Below are 10,985 nucleotides of genomic sequence, written 5' to 3'. Positions count from 1 at the left end.
TCTGGGCCATTATCACCATCCTCCATGTTGTGGATTACCATCACATGATAATTGGATCATGAAGTTGATGCTCTCATCTAGGCTGTTGTTTGCTGTTTGGTCGCTAAGTCATGTTGGACTCTTGTGACCCCATGGAATGTAGCCTTCCCGGCTCCTCTGTCCATGGAGTTTCCCAGGCAAGAATACTAGAGTGGGTTGCCATTTCCTTTTCCAGGGGATCTTCCAGACCCAATCTGCATTGGCAGGCAGATTCTTTACCACTGAGCTTCCAGGGAAGACCCTTCTCACCTAGGAATACAGTCTATAATTCAAACTTAAGGGGAAAAAAATCCACATTTGATGGGCAGAAAGTAAAAAAAAGGAATTTTTAAAGTTACAGCAAAAGAGAGAGAAAGAGGTGATCTCAGTTAAATCTTCGCTGAGTGTTGGGGCCATAAAGATACTCCTGACATGTGAGTAACAGGACAGTAAGTGTCTATATATTTTATTGATTTTTACCCATTCTAATAGGAGGGTAGTGGTATATAATTGTGATTTTAATTTGCATTTATTTCATGAATAATAATGACTAACATCTTTTCATGTGCTCATTTACCATCTGTGTCTTTCTTATCTGAATATCTTTCTTTAATTTTCATAATTTAATATTTGAAATCCCTTTAGTCCTCTGAAACCAGTTAATTTCCTCATCTTTAAAATTATACAGTAGGACCTACCTTTAATTTCTACTGACTTTTCTGGCTAAACATAAAAACCTGCTCAAGTCTTTCAAACTTTAAAAAATAAATCTCACACACACACAAACAAACCACATCAGCTTCAAGGTGCTGACCTATCTCACTGTCATTTAATCTTCACAGTCAAAGTGCTTGACTATCTACATTTTTTGTCATCTTGTATAAGTTGAAGGTGTATAACAGCATGATAATTTGACTTTCATACATCATGAAATGATTACTGGAGTAGGTGTAGTGAACATCCATCATATCATATAGATACAAAAGGAAAAAACAAGGGAAAAATGTTTTTCTTGTAATGAGAACTCAGTGTTTAGTCTCTTAACTGTTACATATAACATAAAGCCACGTTAATTATAATCATATTGTACATTACATCCTTAGTATTTTTTTATCTTGTAATTGTAAGTCTGTACTTCTGAACACCTTCAACCAATTCCCCCTCCCCTCATCTCTTGCCTCCGGTAAACACAAATTTGATCTCCTTTACTATGAGTTGATTTGTTTGGGCTTTGGCAGCGGGTACCTACAGCACCATGTTAGTTCCTGGTGGACAACAAACTGGTGTGGTATTTCTATACATTACAAAATGGTGGTAAATCACAGTAGCAAAACCAAAACCAAGTTATACGTGAAGAAACTATTTGGGCACAGAAGCAAGTAACAGGCATATTAAGTTTTTAATCAATGTCTTCATTCATTCAACTGTCATGGAAATCATCAAGTAACAACAGAAATGATAAAAATCTCATGATTATTAGTGCCATCAGTTTTTAATCCATTGTTACAAAAGACAGAAGCTCAGACATACTCATATTTGTAGACGGTTCTGTGGATAACTGGCCTGGCTTTATAGAAACACAAGATCAGTGAGCACAAAATGTATGTGTTTGATACAGTAATCTTTTTGTAGAGTGAAAGTTTTTGCTGTCAGTCTTTCAGATTAGTTTGGTCTGCTTACTGGCATGTTTAAATTATGCAAATGTTGATGCACATAAAGTTAAATGTTCACTGTCTACCTTTGTCACTTTATTTCTTAGATATTTAAGTACCTTAAACTGTATTACCTTTGTAGGGTGTTCAGTTTTATAGATTGAGAATTGTTTTCTATACATTAAGGAAGGGCGAGATAGTGAATGGGTGGATGTATTTCCCTGAGAAGAAGGAACTAAGTACGCACACATGAAATTCATGGCACAATTTTTATTATATGCATTTCTCTGTCATCCATACTTACATCTTCAGAGATAAGACAGCAACTCATACATATAATAACAAGATGATGAATTTCGTGTATTTTAATTTTCAAATGAGGTTTGTAATGCTCTCAGCCTGAATCTCCATAGTAATCTGAGATGGCAATTCAGTTCCATATAAATGCAAATTAACATTGTTTCAGCAAACCCTTGCATCTCAGATTAATCTAAATCTAAATCATATTATTCAGGTACCAGTTTCTCAATCTAAAAATCACTGGGAGATGTGAAGAAGAAATTCCTTATTTTTTCTTTTTTGTCAATAGTGACCATTCATTTTGAGGAGATAGAAAAGCAGTTCAAATTGAAATCCTCAGGAAGTTTAGAAGCTTTAAGTTTATTTTTGAGAAGTAAAACATTCAGGATTAGGGGGTGGAGAAAAAGAAAACCTCTACATTATAGAAAAATGCCCAAATGCAATAGCTCAAGCAAAATATACTACCCCCTCCTTCAAAGAATAGTCTAGTTCTCCATCCAAATAAAGATGAATTGAGTGCGTATGAAGTGTACAAGTAAATGAAGAGATGGCATCAGCACAGCCATTATTCCCGGAAAGAATGGGCCTGCCAGTCAAGTAACGCATGGTCACCTTCAGTCTTCACTCAGGCTTACATCCACTGTACTTTAAGACCGTCTTTTCTCTGTGGGAACATTCTTCTAAACGTTGTTTAACAAAGCAAATAAAACAAGCTTTGTAAAATTTGTTTAATGGGGACAAAAAGGAAATGGAGAATAGAAGGTAAAAGCACTTCTCAGAAGGATAAGACTCAGAATAGGTCTTAAAATTAAAATCTATCCTGGCGCCGAGCAACTTATATTTGACATTTAAAACTATTCTTAACTATGATATCAAGTGAGGATGGTGGTGATAATGACGATGGTAGTGATGGAATTGGTGATGATAATGATGGTGGTGATGTCGGTGGTGGTGACAATCGGGGTGGTATTTTAATACAAAGAAGTTTAGAAAATAAATTCCTTTTTTGCTAATTAAGATTCTAAAGTCAAATGTCTAGTTATTTTTGAAACTGATGTTCAACCCCAAGCTCATATGATTCTAATTTATTTTCTATTGTTTTCTAAGTAGAAAGAAGTCAGTTTATATTTAAGAAGTGATCTGAGTCCAACAGCAGAAAAATCCCAACACCCACGGAGACCTGATATCACCAAGGGCAAATTTACTTTGGAATACAACTTAAATAATTTAGCAGAAGTTCCCAAGCCACAGAAGTGAGATTTTCAGTGGCCCTTGATGGTTTGGGGAATTTAATATGATCTCACATTTCTCTAAAATGTTTGATTAAAGTTGTCCAAAGACCACAGGGTATGGGGAACAGATATGAGGCCTCCAGCACGATGACTGTTTAACCCAATTTCGCTTCTGAAACACAGAGTACGAGGGCACATTGTGACACTTCAGTTCAGTTCAGTTCAGTCTCTGAGGTGTGTCCGACTCTTTGCAACCCCATGGACCATACAGTCCATGGAATTCTCCAGGCTAGAATACTGGAGCGGGTAGCCATTCCCTTCTCCATTCAAGGTCATGGATTCCTTAAATCTTGCCCACTTGACTCCTTCTACCACTTTTCTGCTGGCAAAAGATTTCATTCCACAAATTGAGGCAGTATGTATTATAAATCTAACAAATCATCCCCCAAACATTGTGCTCCTCCGTTGCTCTCTGCAGAGAGAGGGATGCTCTGTTATCCAGAAAATCAGTGAAAGAAACTGCTTCCTCCAGAAATAGACATACATGTTTGCGTATAATTATACTCAGTGAATTTGGAACAGGCTTTAGTCATTTATTCAGAGAAAGTGAGAAATAGAGAAAGGGAGAGTACAGTATTTCTTACTGTTTAAAACACTTCATTTGTTTTTATATCAATATCAATATTAATATTGATTTTATTAATTTAACTAGTTAATTAAATATTAATTAATTAATTAACTAATTAACTAACTAATTAACTAATTAAATAATATTAATTTAACTAGTTTCATGGATTTTATCCACTTCAGCAAATTTTGTAACTGAATTACCCCTCCAGTTGCTATGTGACCATTATTTAAATTTTATTCAGTTAACGTTTTTAAAGAAGGAAAGTCAGAATTCCATCCGTTCAATTCTTTATAGTTTCTAACCTGTACAAAAGGCTAATCATTTTTTTCCTTAAGAAACTGATGAATTTTTAAGCTACTCAATCTTTCTCGTAAAGCTACTAAAAATTTTGTTCTGTCTCCCTCCTTTACACACTACATCTTGTGATAACCCTTCCCATATTTAAGTATAACTTTTGAATCCTGCTTTGTCTTTCTCAAGAGTCAAAGAAAACATTTTATCTTCTCAGTAGTGAATCAGAAATTGTGTTTTCAATCCTCAAAAGATGGAAAACACCCCAATTTCTTTGTATCATTAATTTAAATATGGACCTCAAATTCATGATATTAACAAAAGCTGTCTTACAACTCCTCTTTGCTTTGCATTCTCCTATGGATTCCACATAATATATCAAATTTAAGAATAAGTTTGGTTTTGCAGAACATCCTAACCAACCAGAGCTTCAGGATTCCAGGACTCCTCTGGCTCATTTTGTTATTTTGCAAAATCACAGAATTGAATGGTCATTGAAATCTAAAGTAGGAAACCTGGATCTATGAATGATTATTTTATGTCTTACTGGACTTTCTCAGGAAGGTCCTTTGTTAGAGCACATATGAGGTACAGGAATGTGTCAGGAGCTCATATGAGGTACACAATTGTTGACTGCACTATTCTAAGACATTAGGTGTCAAAGTGCCTCGTGAAAATTAAAAACAGGATGATTTTTCTTTAGTAATACATAAAAACTACTTTTTCTCAAGCTGGTGTCTGAAATTTCACATTTAGCATTTCTTTGGCAATATAAACAATTTTGTTTGTGTTACATGAGACCTGAATCTAGGTCAAGCTGGTTCACAATTCTATCACTACTGTCTACCCAGGCATAAGTTTGGAAATTGATATTAACTTATTATATTACTATATTGACAAGTTTCACAGACATTTATACGTTTTGGTGAGTTGGTTTTGCCCAGTATTTTTTTTTTCTTGAAAACGTTTTTTTTTTTTTTTTTTGCTAGAGAATGAAAAATTTACAATCACAGGAGAATGAAGAAGATCCTTCAGTTTGTGCCTGGCACTCACACACACACACACCCCACAGGAAGAAAAAAACTCCAGCAGCCTTGTAAGTACATTGTCTACTTGGGGATTTTATAGGAGATAAATATGTGATAGTGCTCAAGCTAATAGAATTCTAGAAAAATGAGAGACATTGAGGCTCATGAAATGTTTGATCATGTTTGGCCTGCCCTGCTCCCTCTTGCCATGTTATACGTACCGAAGTAGATTTCAAGATAAAGACCTAAAGCCCAGAGGCTAATGTGGATATAGTTGTGATTCAACTCTGGCCAATTTAGCTATATTTATGATGGATCAAGCATCCTTTCAAGAGAGACTCTGGTTACAAAGACATAGTTTTGTTTATAATGACTGTTTTCAGAGAATGAAAACACTTATACACTTGAGGTACAATGTCCTGGAAAATTTTCTCTGCTAAGTGAAGTGTGCTTAATATAGCAAATACATCTTGATTTTTCCCTATTCAAAAAAAAAAAAAAAAAAACTTCTAGGGACTTTTAAAAAGTGTAAATCAGGCAGACTGAATGAAACATGAAGAGACCAATCCTTCGTAACCTGCCGTTACCCTGATTCCCTAGTGGGAAAGGTGGATGGTGTTGTCTCCTTCATGTTCACCAGCTCTCACCACAGTTCCCTCTCAGCCTCAGCATTTTAAAGACCAGAGATGCTGCAGATTTATCTTTGCCTTTCCATTTTGACAAATGTATTTCTCCTTTTTCACCCTGACACCTTAACTGATCTCTTTCACTCTTTTCAAACTGTCTGCCTGCATACTTGGTATACTCATATCTAAAATGTACACTATACACTGTCCCACTTCCCTCTTTTAAATAAACAGATAAGTAAATAAGTACCTTTCAGTGAAGCCCCTCATGAGCAGGACAGAGGCTGAGCTGATACAGACAGCACGTGGCCACAGCATTCTCTTTCCATCACCACCTCCGGTTCACTGAACACGGAGGTGCTGTTGAAGGATGGGTAGTCCATGTGCCATGCTAGCTCAGGGCTCTACAGTGGTTCTTACAGTTGATTGTTATTGACTTTCTGAGTTTGGAGGGGGATGGGATAAGCCATTCATATATAACCAGGAGGAGGAGGAGATTATGCTGGTGAGACTGGGTTTAGTAACTAAAACTAGGGACAAGAGGGTTTGTTTTATTTTCAGGATCTCTGGAACTGTGTATACTTCTGTCAAAATAAATGACCTCTGAACCCCCATCATCTTGACTCTTTTTCCAAAATCTGCGCCTAACAAAAGGATGGACAGAAGGTGTTTCACTTAGGTTCAAGAATCTCCTTTCCCATTTCTCCTTGGGCACAGGTTTTGGTTTTCACTTGAGCAGTGAAAACCCATACTTCCTGCATGTTTGGGTTAGTGCTAGAATATGAATCTGAAATAGAATCTGAAAGACCTCTTCTTGTAGAGAAGAAGGTACATTAGCATTGGTTTTCTCATCTTAATAAATAAATACCTAAATTCATGACAAGGTAGTTTTGCCATTCCTTCCACATCATTTGTCTTCACTTTAGAGTAAGCTTCCTGGTAGAGAAGACTCAACTGGTTCCATAAAATTTTTCATTATTCATTTATTTGAAACAATTGCTAAATAATTATGGTGCGTGGTGGTTTAGTTGCTTAGCCATGTCCAACTCTTTGTGACTCCATGGACTCTAGCCTGCCAGGCTCCTCTGTCCATGGGATTTTCCAGGCAAGACTACTGGAGTGGGTTTCCATTTCCTACTCCAGGGAGTCTTCCCAATGCAAGGATTTAACCAGCATGTCTTGCATTGCCGGTGGTTTTCAGCATTGCATGTGGATTCTTTACCACTGAGCCATCAGGAAAGCCCTACTAAATAATTAAAACGTACCAAAAATTATGAAGGAAGAATCAGGTAAATCCATGGGTTCACCTATGTTACCTTCCTGTATTAGCCAGCCACTTACAAAGAAAATGATGATATGGATGAACTGGGAAAGGGTAACCCACACTAACTTTTCTATCAGTCCTATCCTACTTATCAGTGAAAGGTAGAAAATGTCCACAAAATGTGAATATTGCAAGATGTTAGATAAAAATAGTGATGTTACTCTGGCACAGTGTTTACACTGTTCTGGCAAGAGTGAAATACACATGCAAGCCACAAGCCTCACAATAGAAATTGTATAATTTTGGTGAGTCTGTGTACTACTTAATGTTCATTCTTATACTTGACACCATTCTTGTTCAATATAAATATGCATATAAAGCAAATTTATATTAATTCTTCTAAAAATTTACGTGTAAATGACTAAAATAGCAAATGAAAAGCAGTGCCATGACTAACAGAGAGAAACGGTGCAGAAAAAAAGGGGGAGGGAGAAGCTTTACTTCTTAGCATCATTTCCTCTTTCTAAACAAAGGCCCCACATTTTAATTTTGTGCTGGGTCTCACAAATTATGGAGCTGACATTGCCTCTAGTCTCTCCTTGGGAGGCAAGTTCAGATTTCTTTTAAAGACAGAGAGAACTAAGTCTAATTTCCAAGTATATTGAAAATATGTAATATGGACTATAGCAGTAGAAAATGCTAGCCTGAAGCTATAAACAGAGTATCGGCTACCATGTGTATTTCTTGTTGAATTCACTTACTCTTTGGATAATGTAAAATTGACCTTGTCAGCAAAGTAGAATTAGGAATTTTGATTATCTAAATTTAATGATGAGTTTAATTATTCAAATGATACTAAGAATACGTAATGGTAAAAGTCAATTCCAAATAATAAGTTATGGCACAGTTAACTAATTCAAACCTAATGATTCAAATCAAGTATGTTTTTGCCATTAGTATTACTTACAGATAAAATAATCTGATATATCTAATTTTTCTTTTATATTTATTTATTTACTTGTCTTTGTCTGTTCTGCATGCTTTGCAGGATCTTAGTTCCCTGACCAGGGACTGAACACAGGCCCCTAGCGATGGAAGCATGAGGTCCTAACCACTGGACAGCCAAGGAAGCCCCTCTTCTTTTTAACACTTGAGAATGAGAATAATTTTCTTACAGTTATATATATGTGCTTATATAAATGTAATTTATTATATATATACCTACATAAATACTTGCATATCTATATTAAATATCAATGTTAAAGTTTTAGTTTTCTAAACATTTTATATAATTTAGTGTATGCAATAAAATATCAATATACTGAATTTTACTCTGACTTGTGAATTTTCAACAAGGAAAATATCCACAGAATCAATTCATTAAGTTCCACATTTTGTGCATGAGGAAATTAAAGAACAGAATGACTGAATGACTCAGGATCATGGAGTTGCTAGGAACTGGGGCTAGAAACCAATTATCAGTTCTGGAGAAAGAATCACTGCTTCATGCTATTCTCCTTAGAAAAGCCTTTGGAAAGAATTGAAATTCAATATAGATTTTGAGTGTCTCCACTTTTGGAGCCTTAAAGGTTATGAGATTAGATGCTGGCTAAGAGTAGGGATCAATAGAGCTTACAGCCTGTAGGACAGGAAATAAATAATGGGGAACTGGTGAACATTGACTTCACTGAGAAAGCATTTGCTCATATTTATGCATCCTCACTTGTGCTTACCAAGAGATGAGCAAAAAGATAAACACTAAGAGTAAGAATATCAGATTGGACAGTACCATCCTAATTCTATGCTCTGCAAATAGGATCTGCAAAGCCTTGCATTTCTAGAGTCAGTGTCATCATAGAAGCACCTCCTTAAATCAACAGCACAACATGTAATCAAACTATCAACATTACATTTACCCCAAAAAAAAGCTACTTATAAGGTCAGAGGAAAGAGATACATTAATGGAGTTGGCTTTATGAAAATAAGGATAATCAGAATGCTTGAATCTTGGAGTTTTCTGTTCTTAAATTTAACCGAGTTAACTGGAAATATTTTTAAATGTTTCCCTCATATTTGGGTACTTACAGAAGTAAAAGACTAGTTTACAGGGCAGTTACTAGTTAGATATACACCAAAATAAGTGCAAAAAAAATGTGCTATGCAGTTATATACATTGAGTGGTCTAAAAACTTCATTTGGGTTTTCCACAAGAGCTTATGGAAGATCCCAAATGAACTGATTGGCTAACCCATTATATAATGTGGAAATGTTTAAATGCATATATCCATCAGGAAGCTTCCATAAGCTTCTTATCCTTCTCCATCAGAGGGTAGACAGACTGAAAACCAAAAACACAGAAAACTAACCAATCTAATCACATGGACCACAGGCATGTTTAACTCAATGAAACTATGAGCCATGCCGTCTAGGGCCACCCAAGATGAATGGGTCATGATGGAGAGTTCTGACAAAATGTGGTCCACTGGAGAAGGGAATGGCAAACCACTTCAGTATTCTTGCCTTGAGAACCCCATAAACAGTATGAAAAGGCAAAAAGATAGGACGCTGAAAGATGAACTCCCCAGGTTGGTAGGTGCTCAATATGCTACTGGAGATCAGTGGAGAAATAACTCCAGAAAGAATGAAGAGATGGAGCCAAAGCAAAAACAATACCCAGCTGTGGATGTGACTGGTGATGGAAGCAAGGTCTGATGCTTTAAAGAGCAACATTGCATAGGAAACTGGAATGTTAGGTCCATGAATCAAGGCAAATTGGAAGTGGTTAAACAGATGGCAAGAGTGAACATCGACATTTTAGGAATCAGCAAACTAAAAAGGACTGGAATGGGTGAATTTAACTCAGATGACCATTATATCTACTATTGTGGGCAAGAATCCCTTAGAAGAAATGGAGTAGCCATCAGGGTCAACAAGAGTCCAAAATGCAGTACTTGGGTACGATCTCAAAACTGACAGAATGATCTCTGTTCATTTCCAAGGCAAATCATTCAATATCACAGTAATCCAAGTCTATGTCCCAAACACTAATGCTGAAGAAGCTGAAGTTGAATGGTTCTATGAAGACCTACAGGATCTTCTAGAACTAACACCCCAAAAAAGATGTCCCTTTCATTACATGGAAATGAAATGCAAAAGTATGAAGTCAAGAGATACCTGGAGTAACAGGAAAATTTGACCTAGGAGTACAAATTGAAGCAGGGCAAAGGCTAACAGAGTTTTGCCAAAAGAACACACTGGTCATAGCAAACACCCTCTTCCAACAACACAAGAGAAGACTCTACACATGGACATCACCAGATGGTTAATGCTGGAATCAGATTGATTATATTCTTTGCAGACAAAGTTGGAGAAGCTCTATACAGTCAGCAAAAACAAGACTGGGAGCTGACTGTGGCTCAGATCATGAACTCCTTATTGCCAAACAGACTTAAATTGAAGAAAGTACAGAAAACCACCAGACCATTCAGGTATGACCTAAATCATATCCTTAATGATTATATGGAGAAGGCAATGGCAACCCACTTCAGTACTCTTGCCTGGAAAATCCCATGGACAGAGAAGCCTGCTGCATGTAGGACTGGTAGGCTGCAGTCCATGGGGTCGCTAAGAGTCGGACAAGACTGAGCGACTTCACTTTCACTTTTCACTTTCATGCATTGGAGAAGGAAATGGCAACCCACTCCAGTGTTCTTGCCTGGAGAATCCCAGGGATGGGGGAGCCTTGTGGGCTGCCGTCTATGGGTTGCACGGAGTTGGACACCACTGAAGTGACTTAGCAGCAGCAGCAGCAACGATTATACAGTGGAAGTGGGAAATAGATTTAAGGACTAGATCTGATAGACAGAGTGCTTGATGAACTATGGATGGAAGTTCGTGACATTGTATAGGAGGCAGGAAGCAAGCCCATCACTAAGAAAAAGAA

General features: G+C 36.7%; 1 long non-coding RNA gene across 1 annotated transcript; it reads left to right on the top strand.

The window, feature by feature from the left end:
- The first annotated feature begins 214 nt into the window (after window positions 1-214).
- Window positions 215-8,290, top strand: LOC147345884 (uncharacterized). The gene is made up of 3 exons (XR_015153905.1): window positions 215-452; window positions 5,114-5,220; window positions 8,091-8,290. It is a non-coding gene; the product is annotated as an uncharacterized LOC147345884 (long non-coding RNA).
- The last annotated feature ends 2,695 nt before the right edge of the window (window positions 8,291-10,985 follow it).

The sequence above is a fragment of the Bos grunniens genome, chromosome 24, assembly GCF_055505025.1.
Source record: "Bos grunniens cultivar Pamir isolate PY7600 chromosome 24, Bosgru_T2T1.0, whole genome shotgun sequence".
Lineage (NCBI taxonomy): Eukaryota > Metazoa > Chordata > Mammalia > Artiodactyla > Bovidae > Bos > Bos grunniens.
The sequence above is the reverse complement of the archived record's forward strand: the minus strand, read 5'-3'. Positions and strand labels throughout refer to the sequence as shown.